At 36.3% G+C, this 25,833-nt stretch overlaps 1 protein-coding gene across 6 annotated transcripts in view; it reads right to left on the bottom strand.

The window, feature by feature from the left end:
- LOC137253953 (SANT and BTB domain regulator of class switch recombination) overlaps nucleotides 1-25,833 on the bottom strand; it is a 474,140-nt gene that overhangs the window by 175,373 nt on the left and 272,934 nt on the right. For 2 of the 6 annotated variants that reach the window (XR_010953936.1, XR_010953938.1), the window contains exon 1: nucleotides 4,755-9,157. The exons of 3 other annotated variants lie outside the window; for them this stretch is intronic. The gene's annotated coding sequence lies outside the window, so the exon portion shown is untranslated. Of the gene's footprint in view, nucleotides 1-4,749; nucleotides 9,158-25,833 lie in introns of those variants that run through there. One more of the 6 variants, XR_010953937.1, reaches the window with a different exon arrangement.

The following is a 25,833-nucleotide window of genomic DNA, read 5'->3' on the forward strand; positions in this document are numbered from 1 at the left end:
GATGTAACCACCTACTTTTGTGGGTAAAAAATTATCCGGCTACTTTCGCGGGTAGAATACCAAAAGGATGTAAAAGTTGCGACATGATTTCGTTACCGTGGTGAAGAATGTTGTTACCACGCTAGAATTGGGGCGTTAGTGAAAGGTTTTCGCAGGAAAAGAAATCCTGCTTTTTGTTTGACTACATTACATCCAAATATTGTCAAAAAGATAAGTCTTAAATACATTGAAAGCAAACTTGCCGATGCCAAGGTTTTTTTATAATTTATATGGTATTGATAATGAACTGGAAATGTGGTACAGGGCTTGCCAAAATTAGGGACCAACAGATCGTATATGAGACAGCATTCCATCCAAAAATAAGAGAAGCACTTGAAATTCTGCTTGCAATGCCCTGCACAACCGCAACTGTGGAACGCTCCCACAGCACTCTAAGGAGGGTAAAGACGTGGTTGAGAACAACAAAGGCAGAATCTCGCCTTAATGGTAAATCAAGATTTTTTTTAAATATATTTATTGTATTTTATTTTTTTTTTTTTTCAAAGGTTTATGTATGCTGAGTGCTCACAGAAAATTGGTAGCGGAAAATGATACGGAGTTAAAAGATCTAATTATACCTTTCATGAAAATGAAATGGTATATTAATTTCGTCACGAAACCGAAAATTGTAAGTCCTTAAAGGAAAATAGATAGACCCACCATTAAGTATACTGAAATAATCAGGTTGAAGAGCTGAGTTGATTTAGCCATGTCCGTCTGTCCGTCTGTCTGTTTGTATGCAAACTAGTCCCTCAATTTTTGAGATATCTTGATAAAATTTGGTGATCGGGTGTATTTGGGTGTCCGATTAGACATTTGTCGGAACCGACCGGATCGGACCACTATAGCATATATCCTCCATACAACCGATTTTTCAGAAAAAGAGGATTTTTGTAATATCTTACCCAATTTAACAGATTGAAGCTTCAAACTTCACCATATACTTTCGTATATTGCACGTATTGTTGCCTGAAAAAATTGATGAGATCGGTCGTATATATAGTATATATCCCCCACAACCGATTGTTCAGATAAGGAACTTTTCGTAAGTACTGCCCTATTTTAAGAGCTAGAGGCTTCAAATTTCAACGAATGCTTACGTATATAGCATATATTGTTGTCTGAAAAAATCATAAAGATCTGTGGTACATATCGTATATATATGGTGTTATACATATAGTATATATATATATATATTTTCGCAAATTTTAGCCCCATTTTAACAGCTAGAAGCTTCAAATTTCACAGAATACTTACGTATATAGCATATATTGTTGTCTGAAAAAATTGATGAGATCGGTTGTATATATAGTATATATCTCATACAACCGATTCTTCAGATAAGAAACTTTTCGCAATTTCTACCCCATTTTAACAGCTATAAGCTTCAAATTTCACCGATTGCTTACATATAGCATATATTGTTGTCTGAAAAAATCATAGAGATCGGTTGTATATATAGTATATATCTCATACAACCGATTGTTCAGATAAGAAATTTTCGCAATTTCTACCCCATTTTAACAGCTATTAGCTTCAAATTTCACCGATTGCTTACGTATATAGCATATATTGTTGTCTGAAAATATCATAGAGATCGGTTGTATATATAGTATATATCTCATACAACCGATTGTTCAGATAAGAAACTTTTCGAATTTCTAACCCATTTTAACAGCTATAAGCTTCAAATTTCACCGATTGGTTACGTATATAGTATGTATTGTTGTGTCAAAAAATCAGAGATCGGTGATATATATAATATATATATGATGGTATATATAGTATATATATATAGTCTATATATATTTTTTTTGCGATTTCGGCCTCATTTTAACAGCTATAAGCTTCTAATTTCACCAAATGCTTACGCGTATAACATACATTGATGTCTGAAAAAATTATTGAGATCGGTGGTATACATAGTATATATCTCATACAACCGATTGTTCAGATAAGAAACTTTGCGCAATTTCTGCCCCGTTTTAACAGCTAGAAGCTTCAAATTTCACAAAATGCTTACGTATATAGCATATATTGTTGTCTGAAAAAATCATAGATATCGGTGGTATATATATTATATACTTCATATAAACTGTCATTTTTGCCCCTTTTTTACGGCTAGAAGCTTCAAAATTCATCAACTTTCATCAAATAGTTACGTTTACGTCATATATTTTTGAAAGACGTGATTCGTAGTCATAGTTTTTACATGCAGGCCACAAAAAACGTGAAGCTTTGCATCCTCACACAGATTACCTACCTATTTTTTATTTTATATTTATCTTAAAAATCGTTTAGATATGTTCAAATTTCACCAAATGCTTACGTGTATAGCATATATTGTTGACTGAGAAAATCATAGATACCGGTGGTATATATAGTATATATCTCATACAACCGATTGTGCAGATAAGAAACTTTGCGCAATTTCTTCCCCATTTTAACAGCTAGAAGCTTCAAATTTCACCAAATGCTTACGTGTATAGCATATATAGTTGTCTGAAAAAATCATTGAGATCGGTGGTATATATAGTATATATCTCATACAACCGATTGTTCAGATAAGAAACTGTGCGCAATTTCTGCCCCTTTTTAACAGCTAGACGCTTCAAATTTCACCATATGATTACGTATATAGCATATATTGTTGTCTGAAAAATTCATAGAGATCGGTGGTATATATATTATATACCCCATATAAACTCTAATTTTTGCCCCTTTTTACGGCTAGAAGCTTCAAAATTCATCAAATTTCATCAAATAGTTACGTTTACGTCATATATTGTTGAAATACGTGATTCGTAGTCATAGTTTTTACACGCAGACCACAAAAAACCTGAAACTTTGCATCCTCACACAAAGTACCTACCTGTTTTTTATTTTATATTTATCTTAAAAATCGTTAAGGTGTGTAGATCTGTTCACTATATATTTCTTATCTTATACATCCCATTATTCGGAGATTACGAGCGGGATAAGATTATTGTTCAGCCCCATTCATGAAAGGTATGAAGTCTTCGGCACAGCCGAAGACAGTCCGTTTTTACTTGTTTTAGATGAATTTACAATAAATCCTCGCAGAATTATATTTACTTAGCAGGTTTTCTAATACTCAGAGAATCAGTAATGCAATTTAAAATACATCTCTGAAACTAAATAAAGTATGTGGGAAAATACAATTTTGTTGAATCTGAAACTCACTTGGGGGATCACATTTCTAAAGTAATTACACCTTGTAAATTAATCTATCTAGTTCAACAAAATTTTGAATTACCAAATCCTAGACATGGTAGATATATGGGGAGCTCTTGATAAATAAATAAAAATTTTAAGAGACTGCTAGAGCCTACAGCTGGGTCTATAAAGCAGGTTTCGCTTTTACCTAGACGCCATTACTCTTTATACTTATAAATACGCTATATATGAATCTGAAATTAAAAAAAAAATTGGCCCCGCCCTTTGTGAAAGGTTTTATACGCCCTTCCATAGATAGGAAATAATATGTGGCCAATGAACGATCCTTGTGGTACACCAGAGTTTATGACTTCGGTTTCACTAAGAGTGTTGCCTATTTTAACTCCTTGGGTTCGATTTCCTAAATAAGACACAAACCAATTGTTTAAGAGGCCATGAATTCCCAAATTATAAAGTTTATTTAAAAGGCGGCCATGGTCAACCATATCGAAGCTCTTGTAATGTCCACAAAAAGCCAAGCACAATCTTTTTTTGAGTCTATACCCTTTTATATAGTAGAGCAGAGGTCCAAAAGAGCATCTTTCGAAGGAAGACCATCCCTGAAACCAAATTGCAAAGGACTAAGAAAAGTTATTTTTTTAAAGTAGGATAACATCCTTAATTGATGACAAAAGTGAAATAGGCATATAGTTAGCCATATATTTTTTATTACCTTTTTTGAAAATCCATATTACAATTACTAATATTAATTGTTCTGGGAAAATCCCAATTGTAACACTCAAGTTAAAGATATGTTTTAAAACATCAACCATATTGTATGAGATTTTCTTTATCATACATTGGAGATGCCACCATGGCCGGAAGAATTACTATTTTCAAAGATTTTATTGCATTTAAAATTTCCGATCCTGAGATTGGCTCAAAAAAAAAGCTGTTGCCTGTCAAATTTGGTGGAAAGTTTAACTTCACAATTGAAGTAAAGTATTTATTAAAATGATTAGCTATTTCTATGGGAACAGAAATATCAACACCTTCTTTTAGTAAAACAAAGTGAGAAACCTGATTTTTTGGGTTTTTGTCAATAATCCTATTTATTACTTTCCACTCTTCTTTTGGGTTGCCTTTGGATTTATTGAGAGATTAGAAATTGTTGAACGTCCTGAAACAAACCCATGCTGATATGGGGAGATATGCCGCTGAACTAACGACATTAACTTTCCTATAACCACTTTCTCAAACAGTTTCGATATACCGGGCAATTTAGAAATTGGTCGATAATTTGAAACATCACTATTATTACCATTCTTGTGAACTGGTTCAATATAAGTAATTTTCCAATCATCGAAAAAAATGCCTGACTTTAAGGACAAATTAAAAATATACAACAAGGGTTCCGCAACCGAAACCATACATTTCTTTAGAAAAAAAGATGAAAATTGTTGATAATCGCACTGCTTTGAACTCTTGATAGTCTTAATACTTATAATAATATTGGTAACGAACGATAAACACAATACTTAGCCCGTGTGATAATTTCCAGCAACCGATTTCACTAAGTCCGTTTAAAATAAAACTCTTAGTATTTTCTGCTGATTTTAAACTCTTTATTGATTTACCGACGGTAGTATCGCGTCGGTATGCATATGAGCGCAAAAATTGACTGCCTTTACTTTAATATTTCAATTGCCAAAAAGGTGTCTATTTACTTATTAAATAAATTACATAGGTAAAGAGTTTAACAAAGGAAATTAGAGAACAATGAAATCAAGAAAAAAATAAAATAATAGAAAATATTGGAACCAATAAGTGGACTGTAACAATTGACTGCGTAGCGGTAGAATCGTATGATGCTGCTGGCCTTGAACTTGCATTCGCTTTGTATGTACATATGGATAGGCATACATATGTAAATATGTATGTACGCTTGTTATTAGCCAAATGCATGCTAGTGAGCGCTCAACAGCTTTAGTAGGCTATGCAGTTATTATGTATTAAATATGATGTTATGTTGAAGGAGTTGAATGACTTCCGGCATATGACGATATCGCAGAGGTTCCCAAGTAGTTATTATGATGGAACAAAGTAGTCTGCGGTTTCCAAACATACCGCCACCCCTGAACGACGCGTTCAGAAAGGCAATGTCGCTACCTTTGAAATTGGACGCTTGTATTCTCCTTTGCTCGTTTTTATGGTAAACACACGTACTAGATCATCATCTCCTTTGTGCACTTCGACGATACGTCATAAAATCAACTTTGATGGTGGGAGATTAGGTTCTTTCAATACGACCAGTTTGCCGATTTCAAGATTAGTAGTGGACTGTTGCCATTTATTCCTCTGTTGTAAAGAGGTTAAGTACTCAGTATGCCAGCGTTTCCAAAAGCTTTGAACCATAGCCTGCAGATAGCGCCAATGTTGTTTTAAGTTAAAATTTGTAGTTAAATCAGATGGCTCAGGCATACATGTATACGGTTCGCCAATTCAAAAATGTGCCGGAGTAAGAGGATCGAGATCTGTATCAGAAATGCTGCACAGATGTCGTGAATTTAAAATAGCTTTAGTACCGTGCTGTATTCTTCGAACGTAAGTAGGCTGTCTCCAATCACTCTTCTCAAATGTAATTTTATAGATCGTACTCCAGTTTCCCACAATCCTCCAAAATGTGGTACTGAGGGTGGGATGAAATGCCAATTAACGCCTTCGTTTGCTAAGGATTGAGCCACCTCTGCCCGATCTTCATGAAATATTGAGAGCCGTTGAAGTTCGTTTAAAGCTCGTTTTGCATCGTGGAAGGTGGTACCATTATCGGAATAAAGTCACTGGGCTTTCCTCGGCGTGCAATAAATCTGGGAAAAGAAGCTAAAAAGGCATCGGTTGTTAAATCACTCACCAATTCGATGTGTAGGGCTTTAGTAGACAGACAGACGAATATGGCAAACCAAGCTTTACCAATTTTTGGATTTCGCGTTTTTGAATACTTTATGCGTATAGGGCCAGCGTAGTCAAGTCCGCAATGTAGAAAACACCGACTGGGCTGAACTCTTGCTGATGGCAGATTACCCATAAGTTGAGTGCAGGTTGCTCTTCTTTGCAAGAAACATGTTTTGCAACCAAATATGACCTTCCTTACTAAGTTTCTGCAGCCCAAAATCCAAAATTGTTGACGAACAAGAGCGAACGTCGCCTCGACACCTGCGTGCATATTGATTTCGTGGGTATGTCTTGCGATGAGTAGCGAAATTTTGGCGTCTTTAGGTAGTATAATCGGAAACTTTATATTGTAATTTATATCTGCATGTTTTATGCGAAGTAGACCTGATTCGCCTATGAATGGTGAATACCGGATCAGCGTAGATTTGCAATGCAGTTGTCGTAAATTTTGTAATTGATCAATGTCTTTCAAGAATGCATGAGCTTTCGCGCCTTTTAGTAATTGGATTCTAGCTTGTTGGAGCTCGTATGTAGATAAAAACGAGTCACTGTAACCCTCTCGACGACGGCGTGCTTTATCTTATGCAATATGCGACTATACGTGTCAATCGCCACCAAGAAGATATTTTTGAGCTTAGCAACAACAGCGGATTATCAATTTCGTTGGCACATAATACTATCGCCGCCTTATGATTTTCCTCTACGAGTACCAACGGTTTCGATGACGATATATTGAATTTAGTGTTAGAAGGCCACGATGGTTCAGGGAGTGCTAACCAGCTGGGCCCTGATCACCAAAGCGTATGCTCAATTAGCTCTGTAGGTAGAATACCACGAGAGGCACAGTCAGCAGGGTTGTCTTCGGATAGAACATGTCTCCATTCGCTTCGAGGAATTACGTCTAAAATTTCTGCGGTTCTGTTGCTAACAAACGTAGCCCATTTCCTCGGTGGAGCGGAAAGCCAATGAAGAACTATCTCCGAATCCGTCCAACAAACAATATTTGAGATTGTTAAAGTTAACGACACCTTGAAGAGAGTGATCAGCTTCGTTAGCAACAATGCGGCGTTCAATTCAAGCCTTGGAACCGATATTGGTTTCAGCGGCGCCACACGCGTTTTTGCTGCTATCAATTTTATAGCGTAGGAGCCTTCAGTATGCACGCGACAGTAGACAACAGCCGCGCATGCCACGGTTGATGCATCTGAAAATCCAAGAAGTCCCACAGGCTTTGAAGGATATGAAATGTATCGTGGTATCTGTAATTGTTTTAAATGATGGAGCTCCCCCATATAATTGCACCATCGTTTGCATAAGGCCTCCGGGAGTGGGTCATCCCAACCAAGGCCGCAACACCAGGACTCCTGGAATAAAACTTTAAAAAGAACCACAATAGGTGCAACCATACCTAATGGATCGTAAATCTTCGAAGTTTCTGACAACACCATTCGCTTCGTAGGTTTCGGCTCAATTGCAGGATCATCAATATTCAAACATAGCTGATCGCTAGACGGATTCCAATGTAGCCCCAGAATTTTTACAGATGTTTCAGATGTTTGAGAGTGTATGGCAATTGGATTAAATTCGCAGATTGCTTTTGGTAACGTTTCAAGCAGAGGCCAAAAATTTGAGCTCCACTTTCTCAAGTTGAAATTAGCTTTTGATAAGAGTTCTATAAGTTCATTCTTCAGAGCTATCAGATCTTCGACGGTCGCGCATCCAGTGGGTATGTCATCTAGGTATGCATCGTGTTCAAGAACGCGTGAAGCATTGCGATATTCTGCTTTGTAGTCTTCCGCAATTTGTTCTAAAACTCTCACAGCCAGAAAAGGAGACGGCGCAAGCCCATAAGTAACAGTTAGCAATCGATAATGTTGAAGTATAGCTGTTTGTTCATGCCTCAGTACAATGCGTTGATAATCAGTTTGTTCTGGATGCACCCTTATGCCGCGGAACATTTTCTCAATATCGGTTGCGAACACATACCGATGCTGGCGGAAACGTAAAAAGACACCAAACAAATCGCGTTGAATCGGTGGACCAATATGGAACCGATCATTCAATGAATACCTAGAGGAATCTTTAAGCGAACCATCAAAAACTACCCGGCATTTGGTTGTTGAACTGTCAGCCTTAATTACGGGATTATGTGCTAAATAAAAACGTTTTGAAGTACTCACATTAATCTGCTGCTCTGGAATCAATTCCATGTGTCCCAACTCAAGATATTCATTTAAAAATGCTGTGTATTGTTGTTTTAGCGCTGGTTGACGTTGCAGTTTGGTATCCATACTATTAAGGTGTGAAATAGCTTGCGACAAAGTGTCATCGATGGGTTTAATATCGGCTTTAAATGGATATTTGACCACATATGTCCCATTCTCAGCTCGTTGCACTGTTGAAGAAAAATACTTTTCTACCGGATCGTGATCGGTGATTTTACTCTTCAATGATTGTAAACTATCCATTTCTAAAAGTGATCGAACCAGGTAATCTACATCTTCCAACGCGTGATTTACCGACACCTGACTTGGACACACCGCCTCAGATAAACATGACCCAGTGATTACCCAACCGAATGAACTATTTAAAGCAGTCAAAGTTTGATTGTTTAATTGTATCCTTTCACCCGTTAAAATCTTCCAAAGTTGATCAGAACCAAGAATCATGTCGATTGGACCAGGAATTCCGAAAGTTGGATCTGCTAATGATAATTGATTTATTTGCTTACGGGTTTGCTCGCATAAATTAATTGTTTGAGGTGGTAGTATTGAAGTCAACTTCTGAAGAATAAGCGCTTCAACCTCAACATTATTTTCGTTATTTGCAGAGAGTAGTGTAAGAACTACACGACCTCGAGTACTGCCGACGCTTTTCGACGATAGCCCTACAATTGGAACACGGGCATGTTTGCGCTCTACGCCTACCAACTGAAGAAATGCTTCTGTAACGAATGAAGCTGTTGACCCAGTGTCAATCAGCATTCGACAATTTACCACAGTGCCCCATTTATCACTCACCCTAGCAAGAACGGTAGGTAAAATTGTTTGCGACGAGATTTTGACCTTTTGAATTGTATGATTACTCACAATAGGTTCAACTGCACTATTTTTGCTACTCGTTGCATTTTCAACATAGGCCACACTTTGTCTTTCTAAATCTTTGGGCTTGGCATTGTTTTCAAAATGTAATAAAGTATAATGGGCGGAAGAACAAACACGGCATTTCACAGAGCTTAAACACTTGTTAAACTGGTGGGAGCTACCTAGGCAATTAAAGCACAATTTCTTATTTTTCACAGTCACTCATCTGGCATTAACATCAAGTGCTTTAAACTTAGGGCAATGAGTTAGGGTGTGTACATATGTGCATTGTATTACACACTGATTATTGTGCTTCACTTTTGATGTAATTGGCAAATGTGCTACGGCAGCCCGCCGACATGTTGAATGAGTACTAGGTTGGCATGATTCCAGGGAATCACATCGGCGAACTAAAAATTGCAGCAACTCTTCAAATGTCCGTTCCGTTATAGCGTCGCTGGATTCTGCCCAATCCTTCTTTGTTTCGTCATCCACCTTGCCCAAAAGTATGTGGATAAGCCATGGATCACGTTGGTTGGAGTTGAGAGCATTAAGTCCTCGAATGACTTCATCTGCTCCGTCAGTTATTTTCCGCAAAGAATTCGCATTTGCCGTGTGGCAAGTAGGAAGAGATAAAAAGGATTGAATAAACGATCGTACGATAAGGGGTTTACGATCATACCGCTGTGTCAGACGATCCCATGCCTCCAAATAATTTGCATCTGTCAGCGCCAAATGCTTCACCAGCTGCAAGGCTTCTCCAGCTAGGTAGGACTTCAAATGATGAAATTTTTGTGTCGGTGTTAGATTATTCTTTTGATCGATGGCACCCGTAAATAAATCCCTGAACGAGGGCCAATCTTGAAAACTACCGGAAAACGTTGGCACTTGGATTTTTGGTAAGTGGATATTCGAAATAGTTTGTGTTTCATTTAGGCGTTCGAGGAAAGCAGCTTGTTGCCCAGCCAACTTGTTGATCGAAACTTCATTCGACGCACCTGGCGGGTCTCGAGTCTTGTCTTTCAGTGCGGTAGACAGCAATGCATGACCCGTAAAATACTTATCCTCGTAGTCCAGTATGTCGTCTACTGGATCTACGAACCCTTCTTGATCCTCGTACTCGTAGAGCTGCTTGCTCAATTCAGACAACTCACTAAAACTTAGCTCTAGCTTTTGTAAGCGATTTGCCAAGAGCTCCGCGTTGACTGTCTCCTCAATATTTTGAGCTGCATCATATGCACGGGATATGATTGCCTTATCCCAACCACGTCTTCTCGTCAAAACGTTCATTTTGTTAATTTAAATTAAAATAGTTTATAAAAATTTCGTACGTATTTCACTAATTGCAGTTAGTTATTTTTTCTCAAATGAACGATTCTATGTTGCAACGTCTTAATTTTTTTCGTTTTGATATAAAAATGAGCTATTGAATTATTGTTGTACTATTTTATTTCCATAGATAAGACTTTTCCCCACTTTCACAATTTAAAGCAGTTAGCTTTTTTTGTATTTATTTAACAAGGTTCCAAATGATTTTGCTTTTTTTGCAAATGAACGACGTATTCACAAAAGAAATGTAAAATTTTTTCTCAAACAGTTAAGTTTTTAGATAATTTGTTCCAAAATGAAATGTTTAATTTTTTTTCTCGACTACACTATATCTGTAGTTTTTTGACATAACCGATTTAGTTTGTCCTGATTCGATTCACAAGCTTTTAATTGATTTTCTGCAAATGAAATATTTAATTTTTTGCAAATACACAGTTTTTGTTATTTTTTATCGTTCGCACTTGACTGATTCCCACGCGAATCAGTTTTCAAATATCGATATTAGAGACCGGAACCCGCTTGATCCGGCTCGAAGGACCAAATTTTTTATGGTAACGAACGATAAACACAATACTTAGCCCGTGTGCTAATTTCCAGCAACCGATTTCACTAAGTCCGTTTAAAATAAAACTCTTAGTATTTTCTGCTGATTTTAAACTCTTTATTGATTTACCGATTTACCATGCTAGTGAGCGCTCAACAGCTTTAGTAGGCTATGCAGTTATTATGTATTAAATACGATGTTATGTTGAAGGAGTTGAATGACTTCCGGCGTATGACGATATCGCAGAGGTTCCCAAGTAGTTATTACGATGGAACAAAGTAGTCTGCGGTTCCCAAACAAATATCATCGAGTTGATGTTGAATTTATACCTTGGTAAGACACAGACCGAGGAATAGATGAAGATGATCGCTCAGAACGAATAAAATTCCAAAACGACTTTGGATTGGATTTGATGTTATTCTCGAAGTTATTAATATACTGATTGTATAAGAATTTATCAAGGCAATTGAACTCCTTAACGTACTTTAAGTATTCTTGCTTGTGTTGAAGGGAATTCGATTCCTTAAAAAGCTTATAATATTTATTACGTTGTGTTTTAAGTTTCTTTAGGTTCTTTGTATACCACGATAACTTATAAACCCTTGCTGGAGATGAGGAATATTGCATTCTACAATTTCCGAGATATTACTTTTAAATAAATTAAAACAGTCCACAAGACTGCGATTATAAAAAAGAAGTTGCCTGTCAACATTGCAAATTAAATTATTTATCAATCCAAAATCACACTGACTATAATTGAAACCAATCTCATTATTAATTGCAACATTTGCAGACTCATAAAACTCAAGCTCTAATATTAATGGTACATGATGCTTGTCAGTATTCGATAACGGAAAGCAAGAGCAAAGCAAATCACAATTTAGATCATTTCTAACAAAAATTAGATCTAGTATTTTATCGAGTGAGCTTACAAAGTTATTAATTTGAACTAGTTGTAAACTGCAAAAACTATCAACTAAATACATTTCATTAGCATAATTTACATTGGTTGGTATAAGAACATTTTTACCTGGAAGATAACTCCAGATGATTATATTTAAATTAAAATCACCTAATACACATAACTGCGAATTCAAATCGTCCCTCGAAACATACATAATATTATTAACATGATCTTCATAAAGTTTTTTCGCACTATTTGGCGGGATATAAGATACACTAACGTGAAGAATACCGGTTTTCCTTTTATTGAAATTATTAGTTGGTCTATAGCAGTATCAGCTATATTAAAAGGAACCTGAGACGAATGTATTTCTTTCTTAACAGCTATTATGACTCCTCCTCCTCGAGAAAGACCAGTTCTTAAACTATTTCGATCTTTGCGAAACACATTATACAGATTCTTATCAAAAACCTCATTATCATGAAAATCTTCGGTTAACCACGTTTCCACGAGAACAATTAAATCATAACCACTCTTACAATTACCACTCTTACAATTACAAATTCTAAGTACAAATTTAATACAAAAGAAATAAGTGAAAACATTATCAAAACAAACTACGATAAACTACAAAACTCCTTTCTGCTTCACTTAGCTTCGATTCTCTCGTTCCCTTGTCATTCGCATTGTGCTGCTTTCGTGTCTTTTTCCTCCAGTATTCGGCAACCACCAAAATTATGCTCGTTATTTCAGTGAGTTTTACAGCTCCGGCTCACGCTCAATTCTCACGGGAATGCTCTGGACCATTGAGAGACTTGAGAAGCAGATGTCGTGAAATTTTCGCACACGTGAAATGTGATAGGCAGATGTCGCCGCTGTTTTTCATTTAACTCATACGGCGAAAGGCTAAGCAGCGACATCTATTTTTGAAAAAGTAGGTATATTAAAGGCCGCGTTGCCAACCTAAAAAGATGTAATTAACAAATTATCTGGCTCACAAATTGAACCAGACTTCTATCTGGATTTATCTGGCTCAAATCGTTGTTGTTGCATTTACATGCAAAATTATTTATCTGGCTCAGGATTTTGCCACCGGATGATAGCTTTTGATTTTCTTCAAACTCACTTGCTTAAGCGGCAATTACTCACCGAAGCGTGCCGTACGTACGGACGTTTGTCGTACGAAACACGTTTGACCGAACCCTCAAGCGCGTAGGAATCAATGTGTGCGTCTGTGTACATTTACATAACATATTTGTGTGTGTATTGTTTACAGATAAGCTCTGTTGCCATTGACCATTTTGCATGCATGCTTATGGAAACATCAACTTTTTCCAATTTAAGTTTTGATGTTGTAAAAGGCTGGAATTAATATTAAATAAATATAAATAGATTACATATTTATAATCTGCACTTTTACATAATTATTTCGAATTATTTTCACAATTTTTCAAACTTTAATTAGGTGTTTTTGCATAAAACTGCAAACGGTCAAAAATTAGCGCACAAAAGTTTACTAGGCAACTCTGTCTAGTGAGAGAGCGGTCAGCTGACACGTTCTTACGGAAAAAATCAAAATTGTTTTGATTTCTACGTTCCGGGCTACGTACGTACGGGCGTTGCACGTCGGTAAGTTTTCGTTTACATTGCACACTCATAGGATAGGCCGTGTCAGCTGACACGTTTTTGGTACGTACGTTCGTGAGTAAAGCGGCAATTACCCAAAAATGTGTGCCGTACGTACGGAAGTTTGTCGTACGAAACACGTTTGACCGAACCCTCAAGCGCGTAGGAATCAATGTGTGCGTCTGTGTACATTTACATAACATATTTGTATGTGTATTGTTTACAGATAAACTCTGTTGCCATTGACCATTTTGCATGCATGCTTATGGAAACATCAACTTTTTCCAATTTAAGTTTTGATGTTTTAAAAGGCTGGAATTAATATTAAATAAATATAAATAGATTACATATTTATAATCTGCACTTTTAAATAATTATTTCGAATTATTTTTACAATTTTTCAAACTTTAATTAGGTGTTTTCGCAAAAAACTGCAAACGGTCAAAAATTAGCGCACCAAAGTTTACTAGGCAACTCTGTCTAGTGAGAGAGCGATCAGCTGACACGTTTTTACGAAAAAATCAAAATTGTTTTGATTTCTACGTTCCGGGCTACGTACGAATGGGCGTTGCACGTCGGTGAGTTTTAATTTACATTGCACATTCATGAGATAGGTCGTGTCAGCTGACATGTTTTTTGTACGTACGTTCGTGGGTATCTGCCGCTTAACTGCCGCATTGCGCTTGGCTTTGCATACGAAGAAATTCTATACAAACTCAAACATTTTTGCTCTCGCACTCTTTTTACATGTAGCTGATTATTTCGCTCACTCACTACATACCATAGCGGAATGATACAAGGTGGAAGCATGGTGACATACCTACAAACATAAATAAAAATTCCATGTACTTTGTTTTTGTAAATTCGATGGACAAATGTCAAAATCGTACGGCACCGGAAGTTGATGTATCAAATCAAATAAAAAAAGGGTATAATCAGCTGTTCCATGCTGCCACCTTGTATCGTTGCACCATGCTACATACAAAGTTTGGCGCATCGTTACGATCATTGTGAATTCATACAAGTGAATGTTTGACAAAAACGTTCACAATAGTAAACAGCTTCGATCACCTGTTCAATCGCTGTTCGATTACTTAATTTATTTGCTCAATACTGTTTTTCAAAAATTTTTGTAGACGACTGGTTTATTGCATTATTTACATATTTTAACATGTTTGCTTAACTGGCTGCTCAGATTTTATCTGTTAACTAGATTTTAGAAATGAATAGAAATATGTAGTATGTAGTCTGATTTTCAGTATACACATTTAAAAGAAAAGCTGATTTGAGATACAAATGGGCAATTCATGGCAGTTCAATTTAATAACCGCGAGCAAAAAACAAACTTATCTTCCATTCTCTGGCCATTCGCGACAGCCGTTCTCCCTTTCGCAATTATTTGACAGGTAGTTATGGCAATGGAGGAATAGAAAAATTTTTCACTTGCATGAATTCACAATGGTTACGATAGACTTTGTATATGCGCGCTTTGCTTTTGCTTTTCGTTTCTATTTAAAGACGATGTTTTGGTTTTACGCTCTTTGCTTTTGAAATTGGCGTTTCAAGGAGCGATCAAACTCACATATTCTCATAACTTCATAACTTTTCGTGTCTATTTTTCTTCATATGATTGTAGTACCTACACACATTTTCTACAATTTACGTTTCAATGAGCGAATACACATTTTTATACTGTCTTTGCGCAATTTGCTTTTGCGTTTTCTTCGAATTTTTGCTTTTTAAATAGACACGCCATAACTTGTATTTTCCATATGCGCTCATTTTCCTTGGTAATTTAATATGTTTTTTTTCTTACAGTTTACATTTGCATATTGGTACACATTTCACTGCACTTTTTTTGGCTCAAATTTGCTCATAAATCGGTTGAGTTCCCAAATATTGTGGGATAATTAAACAGTTTGGTTCATTTTTTAATTCAAGAATGTTTATTAAATATTTTAACTTAGAATTTAAGTAAAGTACATTGGTATTTGAAATAGAATTATAAACGTTTTAAAATATAATCGTGAGAGTTATTTAAACTTAAATATATCCGAGAGCAAGCGCGCATAATCACAACTGGTACATTTTTACATTTCAAGTTCAACTGCACTTTGGTGATAGATGCCACTTGCCATCGGCTCATTGGACGTTGCCACCTTTTCTCTATTGTTTGTAGTTACCAGACTATCCTGCAGACTATCCTTACTACCTGTTCTTATTCCCCCATGTATGTTTCCACATAATTTTATTTTACTTCTGTGCAAGCAAAAACAAACCTCAAGTAGCCGATTTTCCAGTAAAAATTCAATAAGACACTTCTCATCTGCCACCGTCCATCTCCAAGTTGGGTTGCAGCGAATGCGCTTGCTTTTGACCTGGAATCCAAAAAGTTTTTAAAAAGTCAAATGAGTTTGCATTTAATTAATATTACTGACTTTATTATTTTGCTCTAATTCCATTCTTCTGTTTTATTAATTAATACTAGTAATTACTTCTGATTTCGGTCTTGCACAAATTGTAAACATGATGCTAAACAAAATCAGCTGATCGTATAGCATACACATATAGCACACTAAACATACCTTTCAAGGTTGTATTGAAATAGGAATATTTGTGCATGGGGAAAAACAACAGTTTTACAACTGTGGTAATAAAATAGCATGATTAAAGCAATACGATGAATAGTACATATTGTGAACTCCCTAATTGTTTTGTCGTAAAACAATACGCAATCCCCAGCAAGGTATTCGTCGGATACATCTATAGACACGATAATTTGTAGGTTGGTATGCAAGTAACCATATGCCGAGATAAGCGCTCACGATATACCGTTACATCCACCAATATACTTGTATGTACAAAATAATCAGTGCATAGCCATAACGTAACCAAAATAATGGTTATATTTATTTAGGATATAACAATATTGGCTAGACATCAGGATGAAACCATAAAGGATCGTTGCTAAATGAAAGCTCTTGGATGCGAACCTATGAACCTAACATTTTTTTACATATTGCCTGGGCAATTAGAAAAACCGCCGTTTTCGATCCCACATTATTTTATATAATGAGTGTAGTAAAATATGCATATGTGTGTATACTTACCGGAGAATATGTTTATATCAACGCTCATATACCATTCGCCCTATGTTGCATATATATATTCACCTCGATAAGCGATTTCGATTTACTATTGCATCCTAAAATGTACTTGTATGTAGAAATTATACCATGCATGCAACAAACGAGAATTTTTCTTTCAACAAAGCGGAAAAATAATTAAAAATAATCAAAAAAATCACAAAAAATATAAAAAAAAATTGAAAATAATCAAAAGTAATCATTTTGATAATCGGAAAAATCATGATTTTTTTTTTCTGATGGTACTCAATTAGTAATTGCTTTTTTCGGAAAACAATTGAAATAATCTTTGGCCATTAAAATAGGCATCTAATTAATTGATTACTATTGCTAATTCAAACTTAACAGGTCTGCCATAAACTATAATTTGTAGTTTATGTATGACATAGGAATAATTGGTTTTTGAGCAATGAAAGAGAGCAGTATTTACGATAATCAGCACTCAGTTCGGTTGTGTCGAAAATGACGCTTACCACGTTTTTTGAGCCGACCATTCATTTGCGTATCGTCGTTCTCGTGTAGTTTATTATTAATAATTTATATTTGAGTTACAACTTAAACTTAGCTCCTTCAATGGCTAAGCCAAATTAATCATAAAAAACTTTTTTAGAAAGTATTACAATAGTCAAGGTTCTAAGGAGTTTGTAAAAACACATCGCCCGTTTTATTTTAAAAAGGGGTAATTCAAAATTTAAATTTGTTGTGAAAACGTAAACAAAGTTTTATTTTTCATACATTTTCATTAAAAAAATTTAATTCAAAACCAGTGGGCCGCTCATCATTGGCCCTAGGAGCATTCTATGTGTGTGAACATAAACTGAACAGTCATCTGTTGTAGGGTATCTTAAAATCTCGAAAAATTAAAACTTTGGATTACATCAGCTTACAAGAAAACGAGTGATATATTTAATCTTTTTGAATTATGAAAGACTTGTCAAAACAGCTCGTTTTCATTCATTCTTTGCTAAAATTGTTAAAAACCAATGAAACAGGTAATTTTTAGTCCTATTCGCCGACAAATAACAGAAATCAAAATTTCCCTCATACGCCATTACCATGTGAAAAAAATTATAAGTTTACCCTGTAAGTGCAAAATCCAAAATTAATTAGTATAAGACCACTAGACTGGGTTGGTCCCCATACAAAAAAAAAGTTGCTATTGTCGCCCCTAAGTTTAAAGATTATGTTGAGAAGGTTTCGGAAATTTTTTTTTTAATTTTTTTTAATCCTTCGAAACAGCCGAAAAGGTTTTATCGTTGTAACTTGGTTATTTGAAGTCCGATTTTTAAAATTGATATGTCATTATTTTGGCCTTGAGAAGCTTCACATTTTCGTGTAATGTCCTTTTTGAGCTATGATGTCGTTTTCAGATGATTAGGTCAGCTAACAAAATCTTACCCCCCTAATGTATCCTTTTTTCCTTTCCAAACGAAAGTACTGAAAAATTCAAGAAAATGTTGCTTTGAAACCATATTACTAAAATAATAAACAAAGAAGTTATAGCACTGTCAATATTTATTGCAACTGTTACTGTACTGACTCTGACTTCTGAATACAGTCAGACTCTGAATTCTGAATTTTCACCTCGTATAACAGCTGTTATACTAAATTTCTCAAAAATAGAATTCAGCCCTTCAAATAAGGGAAAAGAGCGGACCACGCCACATTTTTACTTTTTCAGTTTGCTGAACGCGTTAACAAAAAAGAAAATAAAATTTCGAAATGTAGAATTTCGAACTTCGAAATTCGTAAGCCGATATCTATTTTTTGGAGGCTAAGTTCGAAAAACGGAGATAGGACTTTGTTTACTTAAGCCTCAATCTCTACGAAAAAATGGGTTTTGTCCAATACCCAGAAAAAAAGTTGATTTTGTCGCATAGTGTTATTATTATAAATACGAAACAACAGGTTTTACTCACTTACTTACTTTAACTTCCCCTATTCATGATATTTGGCATATCTTTATTAACTTTTCAATGCAAACCCTGCAATTTTGCCTCCAAAAATATCACGAGTTTCAGGTCTAAGTATAATAACAATCAGGTAAAATAACAGTTGCAATAAATATTGAAAGTGCTATAACTTCTTTGTTTATTATTTTAGTAATATGGTTTCAAAGCAACATTTTCTTGAATTTTTAAGTACTTTCGTTTGGTATGGAAAAAAGGATGCATTAGGGGGGGGGGGGGGGGGGGGGGGGGGGTAAAATGTTGTTAGCTGACCTAATCATGTGACCTAATCATGTGCCTCATAGCTTAAAAGGACATTAAACGGAAATGTGAAGCTTCTCCAGGCCAAAATAATGACATATCAATTTTAAAAATCGGACGTCAAATAACCAAGTTACAACGAAAAAACCTTTTCGGCTGTATTCCGAAGGATCAAAAAATATTTTTAAAAATGTTTCCGAAACCCTCTCAACATAATCTTTAAATTTAGGGGGGGACACTACCTACTTTTTTTTCGACCCAGTCTAAAGACCACGTTTACAAGTCATGCACTTATCTTATCTACAATAAGTGCTCAATAGATAGCCTATGGGTTTACATATTTCCCATTCCTAGGAAATAGATTATTGGCTCTCAAATTTTCACTTTTCTTTTTTATTGCGTGCTTCTGATTAGAGATCACACGCTAGATGTACTTTGTCTATACAAAAAAAAAATCGGCATCTCTAAAATTTATATGGGAAATCTAGTTTTTTAGTTAACGATTAAGAGTTGAGTAGGGAAATGAAGAAAATATCATTATATGTAAACTGGGTCTAAACTCTAGTTTAACCTTGCGACTTTGTTCGATACCATGAAATTTTGATTCCCATCTTCGCTGAAACGGCCGAGGTGGAAGGGTTAAACTCTAGCTAACGTTTACTGAAGTTTCAACTCGCACTGAAAAACCGACCCTTAAGTGTCAAACATCTACCAAAACATACACGGTTTAAAGTTTGAGCTTTAATCTGGAACGTTTCTGTACTGTACTACTTACATGACTAAACCACATTTGGTTTAGAGTTTTGAATATAAAGGTTTTTCTATTTTAAAACATGGAAATTTAAACTTATATTTAAAAAGAAGTAAGGAAGGCTAAGTTCGGATGTAACCGAACATTACATACTCAGCTGAGAGGTTTGGAGACAAAATAAGGGAAAATCACCATTTAGGAAAATGAACCTAGGGTAACCCTGGAATGTGTTTGTATGGCATGGGTATCAAATGGAAGGTATTAAAGAGCATTTTAAAAGGGAGTGGGCCATAGATCTATAGGTGGACGCCATTTCGGGATATCGCTATAAAGGTGTACCAGGGGTGACTCTAGAATGTGTTTGTACGATATGAGTATCAAATGAAAGGTGCTAATGTGTATTTTAAAAGGGAGTGATCCTTAGTTCTATAGGTGGACGCCTTTTCGAGATATCGCCATAAAGGTGGACCAGGGGTGACTCTAGAATGTGTTTGTACGATATGGGTATCAAATGAAAGGCGTTAAAGAGTATTTTAAAAGGGAGTGGGCCTTAGTTCTAAAGGTGGACGCCTTTTCGAGATATCGCCATAAAGGTGGACCAGGGTGACCCAGAACTAGTGACTAGAATGCGTTTGTACGATATGGGTATCAAATGAAAGGTGTTAATGATTATTTAAAACGTAGTGGGCCTTAGTTCTACAGGTGGACGTCTTTTCGAGATATCACCATAAAGGTGGACCAGAAGTGACTCTAAAATGTTTTTGTACGTTATGGGTATCAAATTAAAGGTATTAATGAGGGTCATAAAAGAGAGTGGCCCTTAGTTGTATATGTGAAGGCGTTTTCGAGATATCGACCAAAATGTGGACCAGGGTGACCCAGAACATCATCTGTTGGGCACCGCTAATTTATTTATATATGTAATACCACGAACAGTATTCCTGGCAAAATTCCAAGGGCTTTTGATTTCGCCCTGCATAACTTTTTCATTATCTTCTACTTAATATGGTAGGTGTCACACCCATATTACAAAGTTTTTTCTAAAGTTATATTTTGCGTCAATAAACCAATCCAATTACCATGTTTCATCCCTTTTTTCATATTTGATATAGAATTATGGCATTTTTTTTCATTTTTCGTAATTTTCGATATCGAAAATATGGGCGTAGTTATAGTCCGATTTCGGCCATTTTTTATACCAACATAAGGTGAGTTCAGATAAGTACGCGAACTAAGTTTAGTAAAGATATATAGATTTTTGCTCAAGTTATCATGTTAACGGCCAAGCGGAAAGACAGGCGGTCGACTGTGTATAAAAAATGTGCGTGGCTTCAACCGATTTGGCCCATTTTCACATAAAACAGTTATCGTCATAGAATCTATGCCCCTACCAAATTTCACAAGGATTGATAAATTGTTGTTCGACTTATGGCATTAAAAGTATTCTAGACGAATTAAATGGAAAAGGCCGGAGCCACCCCCATTTTGAAATTTTCTTTTATTTTTGTATTTTGTTGCACCATATCATTACTGGAGTTGGATGTTGGCATAATTTACTTATATACTGTAAAGATATAAAATTTTTTGTTAAAATTTGATTTAAAATATTTTTTTTTTTCAAAAGTGGGCGTGTTCGCCATCCCATTTTGCTAATTTTTATTGAGCACACAAATAGTAATATGAGTAACGTTTCTGCCAAATTTCATCACGATATCTTCAACGACTGCCAAATTAAAGCTTGCAAAGCCTTTAAATTACCTTATTTAAAAGTGGGCGGCGCCAGGCCCATTGTCCAAAATTTTACTAATTTTCTATTCTGCGTCATAAGGTCAACCCAGCTACCAAGCTTCATCGCTTTATCAGTCTTTGGTAATGAATTATCGCACTTTTTCTGTTTTTCGTAATTTTCGATATCGAAAAAGTGGGCGTCGTTCCAATCCGATTTCGCTCATTTTAAATAGCGATCGGAGATGAGCGCCCAGGAACCCACATACCAAATTTCATCAAGATACCTCAAAATTTACTCAAGTTATCGTGTTTACGGACGGACGGACGGACATGGCTAAATGAATTCTTTTTTCGCCCAGATATATAGAAGTCTATATCTATCTCGAGTAGTTTATGCCGTTACAGATTGCCGTTATGCGAACAAAGTTTATATACTCTGTGAGCTCTGCTCAGCTTGGTATAAAAAAGTACCGTCCGTCGGCAGGTTTCGAGTCAAAGTTCTCTGAATCAGAGTATTTCGCTCAACATACTGAGCTACATATCAGATATATATCACAAAAAATATTATACATATGTATGCATAACAAAACGTTGTGAAAAATAACTATGCAGGCAAAGGCCGAACTAGTCAGCAAACATTCTATGTAGTTCATTTACAAGAATTTTTACGTGGTGATCATACTACACCATTTCAAGTTCAAATTGGATTTTAGGAAAGGTTAATTGGATTTTGGAAAGCGTCAAATGGATTTCAGAAAACGTAAATTGGATTTTAGAAAAATGGAAATTCTTCCGTTGGACTTTAGAAAGCGTCAATTAGATTTTAGAAAACGTAAACTGGATTTTAGAAAGCGTTGGAATTTAGAAAGCTTTAATTAGATTTTAGAATAGTCAATTGGATATTAGAAAGCGTCAATTGGATCTTGGAAAACGTAAATTGGATTTTAGAAAACGTCAATTGGATTTTGGAAACGTAAACTGGATTTTAGAAAGCATCAATTGTATTTTAGTCAATTGGAAATTAGAAAACGTTAATTGGATTTCAGAAAGCGTAAATTGGATTTTAGAAAACTTTCACTTCACATGAGGAATCACTTGGCAATATACTTTTTATGAGCGGTATTTATCAATGCAAAATTGGTTTTATACCTATGTAAAATAATTATTTTTAAGCGAAGATTGTATCGGTCTGTGCTAAATTCATACATTTTGTTATCAAATTAGAAAAAAAACTGAAAAAATGCAAATGAAAGATGACTGTAGCATTTGTTTAAGCTGTATGCGTCGCGGCAAAGAGGTCAGTACAGTTTCGCCGTGTGGGCATTTCTTTCACACAACCTGTGTACAAACGATTTTAGAGGACCGAGGATCGTGTCCTATGTGTCGCAGAGATATAACGGGTAACTGTATAATATTTATAATTTGCACAGCTTTCTTTATATAGACTCTGTGTACCTTCTCAGGAATGAATGCACACAACAAAAGAGTGCACATGAGAACCTCATCGCATGACCGGAAGAAGGTTGTTAACGTAGCTGCAAGGGGCGAAAAGTGGCTGGCTCTGGCTCAGACTTTGGGTGTCGCTTAACAAACGGCATGGTCATGGGTGAATGCCGGTGAAAATATATTCAAACCAAGAGGCGAAAATAGGCCAATATATCTCACAAATGATCAGGTTGATGTTATGTTGGGGTAGCTTGAGGAGAAGCATAACCCTAAAGCAAATTTGTGAGCGCATCCGAAGGGAATTCGGAGTAGTCCTCTACCGGACCACCGTAAGAAACTACCTCGAGGGTAAGCTCTATAGTTTAAAAACTGTTCACGTGCAGCCTGTTACAATGAACAGTGTAGAGAACAAGGAGAAACGTGCTAGCTACTTTGGTGAACTAAATAATTACATTAGAGAAGGCAAGAAAATAGTTTGGATCGACGAGATGAACTTCAACTTATTTTTCCGCCATACTAAAGTGTTACCGCGCAACAAATCGGTGAGTACCTAAAGTTACAAATTTATTCTACCTAAAAATGCAACCTTGGGGCTGTATGTCAAGTAAATTGCCTACACGGGTTCAACTGACGAAGGCATTGCATTGGAGCCTTTGCCTTTTCCCTTTTCTTTTCGTTGGCGGATTTGCACAAAGAGGACAAGCAGCACAAGTATTTTAACAACCACGCTTACAATCAATCAGAATTACAATTAATTAATCGTACCATTGTAATATAAGTTAACCATTTCCTTTTTACAAAATTACACCTGAATTAAATGAATTTTAGAAGGTAATACAGCTTAAAATACGTGTTATTTTTCCACCCGCCAACACTAAAGGGCGGTCACAGGTCGTCAGTCGTGCTGTGCAGCAGGTTCTTGCAGCCAGAGGACCAAACGTAGGAGCAATCGCAGCTGTCGACAGACAACGAGGATCTTTTAATTCATCTGCCTGCGCTTTATGGGCAAGCAATATGTTGGACTTGTGGGAGCAACAGGGAAACAGCCGTAGCGACTTGGTCCCCCAGCGGGTTAGGGGGTCAGAATATACCCGCGGTAGGTATGCCTGTGGTAAGAGGTGACTAAAATACCAGATTCAAGGGGCTGTGTAGCGCAACCCTTCAGGTTACCAGCGCAATATACAGCTTCTCCAAACCCAATTGTCAAACTCACCTATCCCCGGCGAATCCTGTTTCACTAACAGACGAGGCTCTGGCGACCCCAAACTCCTAATGGAACTTGGGGTGGTGAGGAGGGATGGCCTGAAGGTTTAATGTGGCCATATAAATCGTTCCCGAGATGATTGGGTTAGCACCTTAATGGTGCTGTGTTACCGGAGCGTACCGGATCTGTATCCGGCAAAAGACCATCACATCGATAACACTCCCCAAAGCCTTCGGGGAGCAACCTTATCGCACCAACAACAACAACTTGGTCTTTGTGTGCGACAACGCGCCATGTCATGCAAGCATAGGAGCTGTTATAGAGGAGCATACGGGTGGAAGGTCCAAACTTCTACGGCTGGGACCATATAGCTCTATGCTAAACCCAGTAGAAATTATTTGGGCAAAAGTGAAGAGCTACGTGAAAAGTCAAATGGAAGTTCCCATTACAGTAGGCTCCGTGGTATGCGAGCAAATGTTATAAAACGTGGAAACGCTTATAGGCGCCGCTAAGGGCACGATAACTGAAGGAGATTGCGCCAGGGCAGTGCAGCACTGCTCCATTTTTTACGTGGCTGCAATGGCAAGAGAAGACATGCCGGTTGGTGAATGAACCTTTACTTTTCTTTGTTACATGAGCTGTTTGTATGCTTTTTCTTATAACTCTTACTTACTTAAAATAATCGTATTAACCACCTGTCATAACTGGTTCTTATACTTATTTAACCTATTCATATTCACATTTTAATTGTATGTACATATACATTAGGGCGGGTCGATTTGTGGGGAAGCAAAAAAATCGCCCATTGCTCAAATTATTTTATTGCAAATTTTTTTATTTGTTTATACGTAATAATAAAATGTTATGTATACGCAGTGGTGCACCTCTTTTCAGTTGGTATGGATATGTTTGTGCTGATTTTTTCATGTAAAGTGGAAAACCGACGATTTTTTTAAATGTTTGTATGGTGAACCCCCAGGGGGGTTCCAGGGGGTGTGCCACTGGCATCGGTGGGTCGGGCCTCCAAAGCTAGTGGGGGTCGGTCATACATTTGGACTCGATTGGAGCACTCTAAATGGGTCAAAGTGGGATTTTTCAAAATTTGCCCCTACCTGGGGGGGGGGGGGGGGGACATCAGAATTCGTTTTAGAGGTATGGTTCCTTCGGCAAATTTTCTTATTTTGATCCCTAGAATACGACTTTCACAGAGCAATGAGCGATTTTTAAATCGACCCGCCCTAATATACATATATATTTATACTGCTATTCCTTGTTCATTATCATCTTGTTGCTATTGTATGCATATGTAGCGTGTGAATTAATAAAAATTTACTACTTCCAAAGTACAATTGACGCTTTCTAAAATCCAATTTACACTTTCTGAAATCCAATTTACGTTTTCTAAAATCCAACTAACGCTTTCTAAATTCCAATTGACTATTCTAAAGTACAATTGACGCTTTCTAAAATCCAGTTAACGTTTTCTAAAATCAAACTGACGCTTTCTAAGGTCCAACGGAAAAATTTCCAGTTTTCTAAAATCCAATTTACATTTTCTAATTTCCAATTGTCTATTTTAAAATCCAATTGACAATTCTTAAATTCAATTGACGCTTTCTAAAGTACAATTGACAATTCTAAAATCCAATTGACGCTTTCAAAATTCCATTGACGTTTTCTAAAATCCAAGTGAC

This window comes from Eurosta solidaginis, chromosome 5 (assembly GCF_040869045.1).
Source record: "Eurosta solidaginis isolate ZX-2024a chromosome 5, ASM4086904v1, whole genome shotgun sequence".
Lineage (NCBI taxonomy): Eukaryota > Metazoa > Arthropoda > Insecta > Diptera > Tephritidae > Eurosta > Eurosta solidaginis.